A 14,732-nucleotide genomic window follows, 5' to 3' on the forward strand; every position below is an offset into this window, starting at 1 on the left:
CTGGAACCAATCTTATGCTGACATCATTCATTCTTTTTTGTCCTGCCTGGAGAGCAATCTACTTTGTACCCACATTCCCCACCTCGGCTACAGAACTTTCATGACTGCATCCATTCCCTCTGGCCTGCTTCCTCTTCTACTCGATGGAGGTAAATCGGGGTTATGGTGAGACAACCTACGTAAAGCACCTCTCCGGCGCCAAGCCCGCTGTATGCACTCCCCGCACTGGAGCCACAATGATCTGATGATCACAAAGCTGCCGCCTAGCACTTTGGCCCAGGTAGGGGTGGCGAGGGTGTGAGTCTCGTGATCCAGCAGCTTTTTTTCTGAACAGCAAGAATATGTCCACTCAAATTCTTTAAGAATCTCATCCAGTTGCCCCAGTATGGGAAGAAGTTGGCAGACCGATGAGAATTTAGTGGGGAGAGGTGGCGGAGGGACATGAGCAGACGAGTCAGGAAAAGATGATGCCGTTCATGCAGATGTGTGTGCCAACTCCCTGCTCCCAGATTCCCCCAACTCAAACAGGCATCAGCAAGCTTTCAGAAGAACCGGCTCATGAACACAGGGCGAGATTTCTGCTTCCAGCCGCCTGCGTCCAGCCTGCAGCTGTGAGCAGTGACTCTGCAGAGCTGGGCAGAGGGCACGTTCGGAAACACGAGTTCATGCTTCCCTACCAAGGCCGCCTGGTGAACCTTGTCGCCAGGTGTGAGAACCACCGACGACGTCTGAAACCATGTTTTCTGATCAGAATACTAATTTGCACCATTAAATATCCGGCAGGCTATTAAATTGCTCAGTTCCCAATACTCCCCCCGTCCCATTTTATTTGCATTACACCTATGTATTCTCTGCAGGGTGGGGGTGTATGTGCAAGACCAATTTCAGAACTACGTTTCATTTAAAAAAAAATACATCTTTCTCAAATTAATGCCAAAGAGAAATAAAATGTTCTTCCGACACTTCGTCTCTGAAACTGCTCTCTGGCTCGTGACCATCTGTCAAGAATATATATTCTCCAAATTGCCCAGATTTTAACATCCAGCTTAGTTAAGCCACTCAAGTTTAACTAACACGCTGCTCCTTAAGGCAACACCACCAGCATAAGAGGAGTCTGAGTTCTTCACGAAGGTGTCCCATTTCTTCTGGAAGGTCACGCAGTCCCGGGCGTTTCCTGTCCCAGCGTGGCCTCACAAGGTGGAGCCTCACACACCGCCATGGCCAGTAAACAGTCCTTTAGATACCTTCTCCATTGGGCCTCCACTTTACCAGCCAAAATTCAGTTTTGCTGGGAACATCATAGCAGGGCATGTGTTTGACCATTGAGCACCATGTGTGGCCATTAGAAAGAAAAGGAAAATCAATAGGGTTTCATTAAAACAGCGGGCAATCAGGGCCCAGCCCTGGCTTAATTACAGTTTCAGTAGCATTTGCTTTAATTGGAAAGAATAAAAGAAGTGAAGTGGAGTGAATGAAGAAATTAGCATATCTATCACTGTTGTCACATTGTACGGTGGCCTTAAAACACTGTTCGCTCTTTCGTATCTCTGAAGCGGTGCCGAACCCTGAAAAAAAAAAAAAAAAACCAGGAATGGCAATTAACAAATCCTCAGACTATACCTTTGTGAAATTCTAATTAAATATAATTTTATAATCTTTGCAAGGCATTTTTAAAAATAGGTTAGATATGCTAGATACACTTTGCAACGTCTGTTAATTATGCCAGCGTGGCTCCATGTAGGCAAGAACCACAGTCATCTTGTGCCAGGGACGTAAGGCGGCTCTGAGCTGGCTTCGGCAGCCCAGAGAAGACAGAGAGCCTGGTTCCTGCCTAGACGGTGGGTCCCAAGGGCAGCTTCTGCCAAATGGACTTCTTTCTGCTTGCTAGACTTCCAGCAGTCGCAGACACAGGAAATGTCAGAGCCCGAGGTCCTTAGGCACTGACTAGTCCAAGGCCGACCCACATTTTACAGATGGGGAAACTGAGGCCCATGGTCCCCTGAGTAGGATAGCGTAGAGCAAGGACTTTTTCCCAGCCCTGATTTTTGGAAAAGTCCAGTCTTGTATCTACTCTCTCATAATATTTCATCTGGTAGCATCTCAGGAAAACCTTTCCTTTTGAAAGAAAATATTGTCATAAGGGATTAAATTTCATTCGCTAGGACTCAAACATTCTCTTTCATACCATGCAGCCCAGAAAATATTTTCACGTCTCACCTGGTGTGTTATGTTTAATACAGAGGCTCCTCCTTTGGGAATGGTTAACGGGTTAAAATGGGTCTATGACCATGAGATTGGGGAGGATGCGGCCAAGGAAAGGTTTTCAAGACCACATGCACTGTGGAAGGAACAGAGGAACTGGAGGCAGAGCCGACCATCTTTCTGGCTTGGATTCTGGAAAGAAATGCGAAATGCCTCATGACCCCATGAATCTCATGGAGGTAACAGAGATGGCTAATAATCAAAGCTTCCATTTTGTGACAGCCCATTTTGTACCGGGTCCTCACAGGGAGAGTCTATTGTCCCCACTTTAAAGATGAAAAGACTGAGGCACAAGGAGGTTGTTACTTGCCCGTGGTCAAAGGAGCCATGAGCTGGGGTGTGAACTCAAGATCATTTCCAAAGGGCTTCTTCCACCTGCTCCATGGCCCATCAAGGCAAAGGGCCAATTCCAGGGCAGAAAAAGAGAAGACCTGCGTGCCCCACGCAGTGAGTTCCTTCTCTTCTGGCAAACACCTGGCCTGGAGGGAGGGCCAGGCAGACTCGCTGGTGAGGCTTCAGGCCCAGGCTGGGTTCTTCTGAAAATTTACCCAGAGCAGGTGCTTCCTCTGAGACCACTAAGGACGGGCACTCTTCTTTGGTGACAAGCCCCCAGAACAGCAGCTCATTGTGCAGGCGAGGAGAAGGCACTGTGTGGCCAGGGTGCACGGCCACCTCGGAGGTCAGAGGGAAATGGCCGGGGGACAGTGGAGAGAGCTCCATGCAGAAAATTACAGAGAGGAAACGATTCATTGTCCCTTCACCAAGTGGCCATCGGGAAGTGCATGATTGGCTTCTCACTAGAGCGTGGCAGACCCCGTCCTGGGTCAATCCTCAGGCCTCAGGGCCAACCCCCTCTGCAGGCCAGAGGCTGTGGGGCACAGCAGGTCCCGACAGCGGCAGGCACAAGCCGAGCACAGGAAGCGCTTTAACCCTCCATGCCCAGGGAGGGCCGACAGATGCGCTTCACACACAGGCATGTCCGAACCACCCAGATAAATGGGTGGTCAGGGGCCAGCTGGAGCAAGAGGCCTCCAGACACCGGGCCCTAGTTTGGGTTGGTGCGTGGCTGGAGTGCCTGGAACTGCTCTCTGACTCATCTGCCTCCAGCATCAGACTCTTTCTGGGTTGTTTTGAGCTCTTGGTCCTGGCTGGGGGGCAGGCATATCACTGCCTCCAAAAACAGTTATGGGAGGAGCAAAAGGCATCATCCACTCTCCACAAATGACAAGAGGAACTCCCTCGGCTGAGAGGAGCTCCCACTGGCCTGGCTGCTGGGCATCCTGGTGAGGACCATGGGACGTAGGTCATGTGGGCCGCTGAGAGGTGTCCGATGTAGCCCAGCTCCCCGAAAGGACCCTGCAGCCTGCTCGAGGAGATAGAGGCCCACTCTCAGTTGTGTGCTGCAGGAGAAGGCAGAGGCTGGACACTTCCTGAGTGACTGCGACCCCCAGGCACACCCCATGCTCAGTCCCCTGTCGTCCTCACCACTCTTCGGGAGCAGAGAGAAGGCCTGGCCCCAGCTTTGCAACATCTGGAGCTGGAGCAAGCGCCCCTGCTCCAGGCCTGGGTTTTCTCATCTGTCTTCTAACCCATCCCTCCCCCATGACAACTTCTGCGTCTGCGACCTGAGGCATTAGTAGCCGCATCCCTTCAGTGATCAGCACTCAGACCAGGAGGACAGCAAACAGGAAAGAAAGAGGCAAACTCACTGCAGGGCACAGACAATCGATACAGGAGCCTGGGTGTGGCTGGGGCACTCAGAAACCGGGGCTCTGCCAACAGGGCCAGCGTCCCCATTCCCACAAGGGGCTGCTCGGAGCCAAGGGTGGGCACATGACAAACTTCCCAACAACAACGGTGGCTGCAGCAAATGGAGCCAACACTCTCTGAGCCCCTGATCTGTTCAGGGCCCTGTTCTAAGCCTCTCTGTGCACGACCTCCGTCCTGCGTAATGGGGCTGCCAAAGGTGAGGGTGAAGAACTCGCCCTGAGAGCCACGGCTGGTAATTGGCTGAGCCAGATGCAGGCAGGCACACCCAGAGCTCTACTCTCAGTCCTGTTCCCTTAGTGTCCACACCGCCTCTTGTCCTGCCAGCCCACGCATGGCTTCAGCATCCTGGTGTGGGAATAAGTTGACGCCTTGGTGGGAAAAGTCAAAGGTCAAGGAATGATGGGAGCTCTACAAGACCAGAAATGCCCACAACGCTGCCTGCCCTTCGACCCCATGTTCAACTCTGTGTTGTTTTGTTTCGCTATTTCTTACAGAACATAGGCACCAATGCCCTACTCTGGAAAGGCAGTTTTGCCAAGTGGTTAAGCCCACAAGTTTTGGATTCAGTTGACAGCCTGAGTTCAAATCCCAGCCCTCCAGCTTCACAGGATCACGAGCAATCGACTCCACCCGGGCGTCATACAAGTTCCTCCCCTGTAAGGCGGGGACCGCGGCACGGCCCTCTCAGGCTGCCTGCAGAATTCAGAGAGGGAGTGTGTGTGCAGTGCTCCTGAGGGGGCCACTGAGACTTGGGCTGCAGCCATCCTGCTTAGCCTTGGGTGCCCTGGGGTAGCACGCACAGTGCCTGGCATGGCAGATGGTGCCACTGGGCAAAAGAACATTGAGTTCCCATAGGGGACTGTGTGAGTGTCCCAGCACTGCCACCCGGTGACCTGGGCAAGTCCCTCCTCCCTGGGCCTTCTGGGCCTCAGCTTCCCATCTTTACAAGGTGGAGGTGGAGCTTATCAATGACGGGGTCTCTCCCGCATCTAACACTCTCTCACTCTAAGGGGATGGAAGAATCGCAGGTCACACACACGAAGGTGAGGAAGGGTCCCCTCCATGTTCAGCCGCTTTCCACCCTGTTCACACGCTGCTTCCAAAGCATCGATGGACCCACCTCCTGGGGCTGCATCCTGCCCTTTCCCGCAAGAGGTGAGGGTCTTTGAGAGGAGACTCATCTCCGCGCAACTGAAATGCAGCCGCCACCATTAACTAGAACAAACACAGCCCTGTGCAGGCTGGGCCAGGGCGCGCGTTCACCGCCGTGGTAATTAGAGGGGGAAATATCCTTCGTGCGGCTTAGCGGCAGAAAACCATTTTCATTGAAAATATACATTTTGTAATTGTAAATGGAAAGATTACCTGTAATAGCGGTAACAGACCCATTTCCTAATAAGATGAACACTATAGCTGATGAGTGAAGCATCTGTATGTAGCTACGTACACCATTTCTGTACTGCAGGCTGCCAATTTGTTTCAGCGGCGAAAAGCGTGATTTAGTGTTTGTAGCATTACCATCTGTTGTCGTTATTACAGAAATTATATATAAACCAGTTAGTAAACACTTTGCCGAGTTGTCTGTTGTTTTGATAATCACCCATAATAACATCTAGCATCAATATGGTCTTTAAACCCGATTTGGGAGTTAATGGAATAAGAGGAGGCAGTCTGTATATGCACCGGGGTAATGTCATTAGGAATGTTTGTGAAGAACAAATTAAATCAGTTGTAAATTGTGCTCTCAAGTCAGCCAGAAAACCAGTCTTGTTCAGGAGAAGGGATTTATATTTTAACCTCGTGCAGAAAATGCACTTACGCAGATTAAAATAAAATAGGGACTTCGCCGATGGATGGAAGTGGTAATTGCCAGCGCCTTAATGGCTTCCTGTTGGCTGTGTCATGCAGTGGGCACAGCTATTTTAAAAGTTAACCGGCACTCGGGGTCATACTTTCACTGATTCAGTCATTAAACCAGGCTAGACATGTCACTAAATGGCTGATTATTCAAATGATGAACCTGCTCCATGGTTCCCCGGTGTCGTCTTTCGAACGTGGGGATTTTCAGGGATGGTTCTCATAAAATCGAGATAAGTTGGATTCAAGTATGAGTCAATGGCGGCACCAGGCTGGGGCCTGGCCCAGGTGGGGCGGCTGAGGGGTGTCCCGCCTGCTGTCTCAGACGTGTGGGGGCGGGCAGACAGCCACGGCGGCTCCACCTGGTTGCTTGGACGTCTCTAGAGTTCCAGGAGAAGAGTTGATTTGTGGATGTGACCAAAGGGGAGCCATCTTTAAACAAAGAAATGCCATGGAGGGCAAGAAGCAGACAGAGGCAGTGTGAGGGGATCCATAACTCCATCGTCAGACTATCGGCCACGTCATCGCTGGCCAGGTTATGCCACCAGGAGGCAGTGGAGGGCACTGGATCCCACGCCTGTCTCCAGAGCTCTGCTCTTTGCTGATCCGCCGTACTTCCTCTCACCCAGAGAGCACTTTCAAGGCCTTTCTCTTGTACATTCTCATGATATCCCTGGGGAATATTTCATTAATACTCCATTTTACAGGTAAGCAGATTGAGGCACAGAGAGGCTCAGGCTTGTGTGAGTGAGACTACATAGCTGGCAAGAGGGGTGAGAACAGAATGCAGGTCTCAGTGGCACTGGAAATCTTTCCACGGCATTGAGCAGCTGAGCAGGTGGAACCAAAAATGGACATTTACCTAGGCGCTCAGAAGTCAAGAACATCCCTGTATGGAGTGTGCGTGGTGGGGATAACAGGAAGGATGGCAAGACCAGCTCTAAAGGCCAGTCTGCTGACCTAGGAGCTAATGCAACTGGCAGCTGCAGAAGCTGGCTTTGTGGCAAGCTGGGAAGAGGCAGGAAGAAGTCCTCTGACAAGTGCTATCCCCATGACAGAGACAAAGGGGACTAGGAAATTGTAGTTAAGGCCATAGGCAGTGCTGAGCCATCCAAAGGACTGGCCAGATGCCAAGCCTCTGGCCACACTTAGCTGGGAGCACACAAGCCTAGTGCAATGTGTTCTGAAGAGCAGACATATATGACTGACCATCCTTAAGATGACTTTCAATGGTCCACGTTATAAACTCATTTTTACCTTATTTATTTTAATGCTTATTAGTAAAAATATAAAGAGCACATCACAGCCACTGTGCAAAACAAATATGGCTTTAAAGGAAATCTTTTAGAAAGTCCTAAGTACAAGTAGTAAGCCTATCTTAAATATTAAGTAGGCAGCAGTACGGATGATACATAGACACGGCAACATCCATAAGGAGAACGACTGAGCCTTGGGATTGGGGGTTGGTCTTAAGCTCTCCAAATTTATTTTCCTCGTGTCTGGGCTGGTGAGGACAGTAACCGAGCCATCAGAACAGCTGCAGTGCTGCAGACGCTCAGCAAACAAGGGCCAGTCACAAAAACAAAAGGACCCCAGTCTTTCTCCCAAGAGCGCCCAAGAGACGTGAGCTCAAAACTCAGCGTCCTGTGTCAGGACATATTTGATCAACAATCTCAGGATGGGAAAACACCGAGAGGCAAAGCCCACCAGGGCCACCATCCTGAGGCCAATAAATGTGGTGTTCATCCCAGGAGGGGAGGGTCCCCTGGGGCCAGATGTGGCCCCTGGATGCTCTAGTCCAAGCCTGGGTGTTTTTGGTTTTAGGTTTTTGTTTGTTTTAATAAATGAGGGATCCGAGGTCTAGAAGAGTCCAGGCACTTGTTCAAGGCCACACAGCAAGTTAGTGCCAGAGGCAAGATGAGATGTCCCCTGGCTGAGCACCATTATTGCTTTACGACGTGCCAGGCCCTGTGCTCTCTGCTTTTCATAAATCATCATGTTGAATCACCACAACCAGACTCCAAGGTGAGTACCATCATCATCATCTCCATGGTCTACACTGGGAGGCTGAGGCATAGAGAGGGCTAGCCACTGGTCCATAGTCACACAGCTAGAACACTGCAACAGCCAGCACAGCTAAGCAGTCTGACCCCCGATGAAGAGCCGTGTTCTTAATCAGTCTACTACACCAGAGGTCGGCCAACTCCAGCCTAAGGGCCAAACCCCGCCTGCTGCCTGTTTGTAGTGGCTGGTGAGCTAAGGACTGTTATTATATCTGTACACGGTTGGAAAGAAAATAAAAAGAATATTTTGTGACATGTAAAAATTACACGAAATTCAAATTTCCATGTCCATAAATAAAGTTTTATTGGAATACTGCCATGCTCACTCATTTGAATGTGGTCTGTGTCTGCTTTCGTACTAAAATGGCAGAGTTGAGTGGCGACAGAGACCATAAGGCCACAAAGCTTGAACATTCCCTACCCGGCCCTTTCGAGAGAAAGTTTGCTGACCCCTGCACTACACTGCCTTGGTTTTTTTTTGTTTTTTTTTTTTCCCCTTTTTCTCCCCAAAGCCCCCCGGCACACAGTTGTATATACTTTGTTGTGGGTCCTTCTAGTTGTGGCATGTGGGACGCTGCCTCAGCGTGGTCTGATGAGCAGTGCCATGTCCGCGCCCAGGATTCGAACCGACGAAACACTGGGCCGCCTGCAGCGGAGCGCGCGAACTTAACCACTCGGCCACGGGGCCGGCCCCTGCACTACACTGCCTTGGAAGTTCTGTAAACAAAGTGAAGAAGGGAAAAAGGAAGTGCATTTGTCTCTGGAGCATCATCCCAGGAGAATAAAGGAGTGGGGAATGAAAGGAAGGAAGAAACAAAAGGACGGAGGAAGAAAGAACCGTCCGCGTTGACAAGACAAGAAGGCTGATGTGGACGTGCCGCTTCTAATACAGAGATTCCAAAGGGACAGGGAGAAGGGGATCTCTGGCTTGGAAATACCTCTTTCCCCCAGCTGGGGCCAGGGTGATGATGACCAGGGTGGGAGTCCATACCCCAGTGACACCAGGACGGGGCACTGTTGACACTGGGGTACTGTAGAAACACTTCAGGTGCTCGAATATTTTTCATAAATTCATGTAATTATTTTAATTAAAAATCTTTAAAATATTAATGGGGGAGGGGGATCGAAAGCAGAGTTAATTATCGCAGCTCTGCTCACCACATGTACTTAAGACTCCGTCGGCTTTTCCATTAGGAACCGCTGCTTTTCAGGGGGGTTATAATTCAACCAAATAGATTGGCCATGGGCTGAAGCTTGACACGCAAGTTTGCAAGGTGGGAATTAATTGTTTAATTGATTTGAATATTCAAGGCTTATACATAGAGGGAAAAAAATCATTTGTTGTCATTGCAGGGAGGGTTGGCCTGAAGACATCTGCCTTTTCGTGGCTCACTGGTCATCACTTCCCCTATTAAAACCCCACCATCCATCATCACAGTTCAAAAATACATCCCTATGTAAGGCTTCGCACCAAAAGGTTCAACGTACCTTGTTTAGCTCTTAAATACGTGCCTGAAGTTCCCCCTCAAATGAGCTTCATTAATCTGGAAAGGAGAGGGTTTTGCCTGTTCATGAGAATGTGTTTTAAAATCAGCCTTTCGTTTCTGGTGCCTTCAATATACAACCGACTGCAATCGCGGGCTCCCCTTCCCTTGGCTGAAATCCGATCATTAAACCAACTTCACTATTAGGGGGAATATCTGGCTGGAAAATGCATTTTATCCCCGAAGAATATGCCATATTAGTGAGAAAATTACTCTAAATGGGAACAAAGCTGACAACTGCTGCTTGCAGACTAATGGCCTAGTGTATACATCGTACCCGAAAAGCATGTCATCACCCAGCTGTTGAGCAAATCGCTGACGTGAGATTCTGGTTGGCAGAAATGGGACATTATGGATGTTGAAAGGTGTTAGGGATTTTGGTGAGTGTCTCCCCGCTCCTCTTACTTAAAGCTAACGGACCTGGGATCCGCATAACCCGAAAACCCAGGCGAGCCCAACGGCGTGACTGTGTCCATGTGGCCGCCAGCAGGTTGAAGTTCATCTATTCTTGCTTCTTCCATACATAGGATTCTTCAGCAGCCATTTAATGCAAAATCGCATCCTGTGAATGGCAGAATATTTCCTCACCTGCTGGAGAGTTGTTTATTTCAACCTATTTAGGGACTTCGAGGATGCCCTGGAGCCCCACAGACGACACGAGAGGTCAGGGCAATGACTCCTTTTTCAAGAAGGAAAAAGTTGTATCATTGCATTGTGCCCTAAACGCAGTGGCTGGGAGGAGGGAACGAAGAATAGGACCCTAAGACATCCTCAAGATCAAAATGTGAATGCTGTAAGGAGAGAAAAAATACATTTGTTTCATTTTCAACCCCTGATAGCATCTTCCTCGTGAGAACAGATTCAAATTTAGGACTATTTTCTGTTCTTATTAAGGAGAAAGTGGTATCAATTTTAATAAAGTCCTGGAACACTAGTTAACAGAATGCATTTTCCATCCACCTACAAACATAGCGGAACTCATGTCAGTGACTCAGAACATTCAAATAAAGTGCCCCCCGCGCTCTGGGTCCCCCGACGGATCATCTGGAAGGGAGGGTGCCTGAACAATGCTAACCATTAGAACTCGATGCTTCTTTTTGTGTGCTTCTTCAGATCTCCTAATTCAGATATTATTTCTCATCAATTTTTATTACAGCGTAATTCATTTAATGAGATTGTTTCTTTTGAAAGCATTTGGCGATAGGATCTCTTACTGAAAATTCATGACCAAGAACATTGAAATTTGGATCGGTAATGCTCATGAACCGTAGGATAGTTCTCCATAGGCTGAAACACCTATACATTGAACTAAAAAGACAGGTAAGTGGACTGGGCCAAAAAGCTAGGGAGCAGAGAATCGCCGCCATGCACGGAACGGCGGGGTGAGGGGTTACCAGCTACTCCTCAAAGAACTCACATGGCTCCCCAAACAGGACCAGCCCGTGCCTCCGAGGAAGTACCATTTCTGCTCGTCTCCCTGCCCACATGCAGCTCTGGGTGCCAGGAACAAGCGTTTTGCCTGCATCGGCCCTGAGATTAGAGATATAGATATCAGAATCCTCAAGTTCAAAGCTTCACCTCCTTTCAGTCACGTAAAGAACGTACTCATTCTGTTTGAAAGGCTGAAGTTTCACGTCTGTCTTAAGAAACCCTGAAACAAGAGCTATGTTTGTGATCATGCGGTATTTAAGCAAACAGCAAGTTTGAGATAATTACTCAGCTCACACTTAACTCATTTTTATTATTCTAGGCATTGCAAAGGCTCAAAGAGCACGCAGGAGAGAGAGATTCTACAGGAGAAGATAACTAGTAATGCAAAGCAATATTTCATAGGACGTTCAAGCTAGAAGGAGGCTTGGAGGTTATTTTGTCTAATGTGCCCATTTTACAGATGAGGAATCAGATCCAAAGAAGTGAAGTGACTCGCTGGTTTGTGACAGAATCGGAGCCACAGCTGTTTCATTGATCACATATTTATTACGTTATACATACACCAATATAATTATTACTGTGTGCCATATGTTGCACTTCGATTCCCATAAGAGTCTTTGAAACAACCTTACAAGGTAGGGAGTATTATTCTCCCAATTCACAGGTGAGGAAACTGAGGCTCAGAGCGTTAAGTCATATGCCCGAGGCCGCACAATTAGTGTTAGAGCTGCCCAGAGTCCGACCCAGCTCTGTCTCTTTCCAGAGCTCCATCTCCCCCATTCGGCTCTGCAAAACCAAAGCAGCAAGTGTGTCGTATGCCCCTCATCTGTGCGGGAAACGCTAACTCATCTGTAAAGACTCACTGAGTGGATCCCGTCTTCTGTGCAGCCTCTCTCGAGCCCCAGCACAGGTGGTCCTCTCTCTGCAGCTGCCCTCTGGATTCATGTCTCTGTGCCCCACACCAGGTCCTGCCTCCTGCCCTCCCCGCCTGCAGCACAGGGCTTGACACACAGCAGGTGCCCAGAAAATGTCAATCAAATGAATCCAGTGGATCTGCCAAATCCAAACCCCAGTGCCACTCCATTCTGGTGGCACAGAGCTTCCCTTGCCTTTGTGTTCCAGCCGGACTTTCCACCCACTCGGCACCCCAGGTAGATGGGAGGTTGAGACAGGCTCTCTGGATTTCTTTCATTCGTGGCCCTCAGGGGACATGGGCTAGTCTGTCTCGTCACTCCCCCAGCAACACACACAGAGCCACTAGAAACCAAACCGCCTGCTCCAGGAGACTCTCTTCTCCTGTCCCCCTCCTCTCCTCTCTCTGGACCCCACTCCCTTCTTCTTTCCAGCCTCTGATACACACTGGTGTCAGCCCTCACTCATCTCTATCTGTTTCCATGTCAGGAGGAAGGAAGGGGCCCAGCAGAGAGAGGAAGGAGCTCTTTGGAGCCTACAGTTGGCACGTCTGCCAGACAACTGGATTTTAACACTGCTGAGATGGCCTTCCCGCAGCGCGTCTCTTGAGTACCGTGATGTATCTCGCTCCGCCTTGAGCAGCATTACCAAACGCCCCTTTTGTGGGTTCCCAGGAAGGGAGTGTATGTGTTCTGGGGGAAGGGGTATGGCAAGCAGGAAATACCATCTTTCTACTTAATGAAACTGGCCACTAACAAAAGCAATTTAACGGCACAACTTTGATCTGTTGCACTTTAAAAAAAAAAACAAAATTTTAGTTTGATGTAGTCCCATTTGTTCATTTTTTCTTTTGTTTCCCTTGCCTGGTCAGACATGGGACTTGAAAATATGCTACTCAGACCAATGTCATAGAGCGTATTGCCTATGTTTTCTTCTAGAAGTCTCATGGTTTCGGGTTTTACATTCAAGTCTTTAATCCATTTTGAGTTGATTTTTGTGCATGGTGTAAGGGAATGGTCTGCTTTCATTTTTTTGCATGTGGCTGTCCAGTTTTCCCAACATCAAACTAAAAAGTTTCTGCACAGCAAAGGATACCATCAACCAAATGGAAAGACAACCTAACAACTGGGAGAAGATATTTGCAAACCATATATCAGATAAGGGGTTAATATCCAAAATATGCAAAGAACTCATACAGCTCAACAACAAAAAAACCAACAATCCAATTAGAAAATGGGCAAAAGATCTGAACAGAGATTTCTCCAAAGAAGAAATACAGATGGCCAACAGGCATATGAAAAGATGCTCAACATCATTAGCTATCAGGGAAATGCAAATCAAAACTACAATGAGGTATCACCTCACTCCAGTCAGAATGGCTATAATTAACAAGACAGGAAACAACAAATGTTGGAGAGGGTGTGGAGAGAAGGGAACCCTTGCTCACTGCTGGTGGCAGTGCAAACTGGTGCAGCCACTATGGAAAGCAGTTTGGAGTATCCTCAGAAAATTAAGGATAGATCTACCATATGATCCAGCTATTCCACTGCTGGGTATTTATCCAAAGAACTTGAAAACACAAAGGCATACAGATACTTGCACCCCTATGTTCACTGCGGCATTATACACAATAGCCAAGACTTGGAAGCAACCTAGGTGCCCATCAAGGGACGAATGGATAAAGAAGATGTGGTATTTATACATGATGGACTACTACTCAGACATAAGAAATGATGAAATCCAGCCATTTGTGACAACATGGATGGACCTTGAGGGTATTATGCTGAGTGAAATAAGTCAGAGGGAGAAAGTCAAATACCGTATGATCTCACTCATGAGTAGAAGATAAAAACGACAAAAAAAAAACCACATAGCATTGGAGATTGGACTGGTGGTTACCATTGGGGAAGGGGGGACGGGGGGAGGGCAAAAGGGGTGATTAGGGTCACATGTGAGGGGATGCACTATAATTAGTGTTCGGGTGGTGAACATGATGTAATGTATCCAGAATTTGAAATATGATGTACATCCGAAAAAAATAAAAATTAAAAAAAAATTTTAGAAAAATAACTTATTCTTGGGTTTCAAGAAAACTAAATGCTGTTACTCTCCATGGTGATAAATCATCTCCTGAAAATTCCAGCAGATCCGGAATACATATGGAAGTGCCTACTTTCAGCAGTCACGGGGAAATGGAGAGCTCCTGAGAATATGAAATTCTAATATCAGCATCTCACCAATTTGTTCAAGTATCGAAATACAATAAAGACGTTATGCTCAAACTACCAAAAGTGTAATTGATTCTTTTTTTTTTCCCCAATAATTCAGATCACAGTTCAAAACTTGCCATTCCTCCAGTTTACCACTGTTATCAACACCACAAAACCCTGGATCTGGAATTTTTTTAAAGCTCTTGTGTATTGAATACCTGCCTGTGCCAGCCTTAGTTTCATCCATTCAATGAGCATTGTTGACTTTATCATCCAAAGTTCTGAGGGGGAAGGACCATCAGCCTATTTTACAGATGCTGAGCCTGGGTTCAAGTCGAATAAATTGCCCAGGTGTACACAGCTCCATGATGGTAACATCAGGATCCTAATCCAGGTCTGTCTACACCCCTTCCAATCCCACTCTGTCTCCTTAGAATAAGCTGGGGTTTGGGGTGAACCCATGTCCACTCCGACACATCCTGGGATACTGATGTTTTGCTACTGTGGGGGAGTTTTTGCTTTGTTTTAATAAATCTTCATCAGCCTGCCCATCTGTCCCTTTTGCTCATTCACGTCTTGTTCTCACTTCTCCTGTCTTTCCTAGGGTACCAAGAGCTTTCTGGCTTTTGAGACTCTAGGTGAACAGCCTAGGGTCACAGCCACCTGCTGGTGACAAGAAATGT

General features: G+C 48.1%; 1 long non-coding RNA gene across 2 annotated transcripts in view; it reads right to left on the reverse strand.

The window, feature by feature from the left end:
- Window positions 1–14,732, reverse strand: part of LOC139075999 (uncharacterized) — a 107,619-nt gene that overhangs the window by 1,935 nt on the left and 90,952 nt on the right. The window lies entirely within an intron of this gene.

The sequence above is a fragment of the Equus przewalskii genome, chromosome 1 (genome assembly GCF_037783145.1).
Source record: "Equus przewalskii isolate Varuska chromosome 1, EquPr2, whole genome shotgun sequence".
NCBI lineage: Eukaryota > Metazoa > Chordata > Mammalia > Perissodactyla > Equidae > Equus > Equus przewalskii.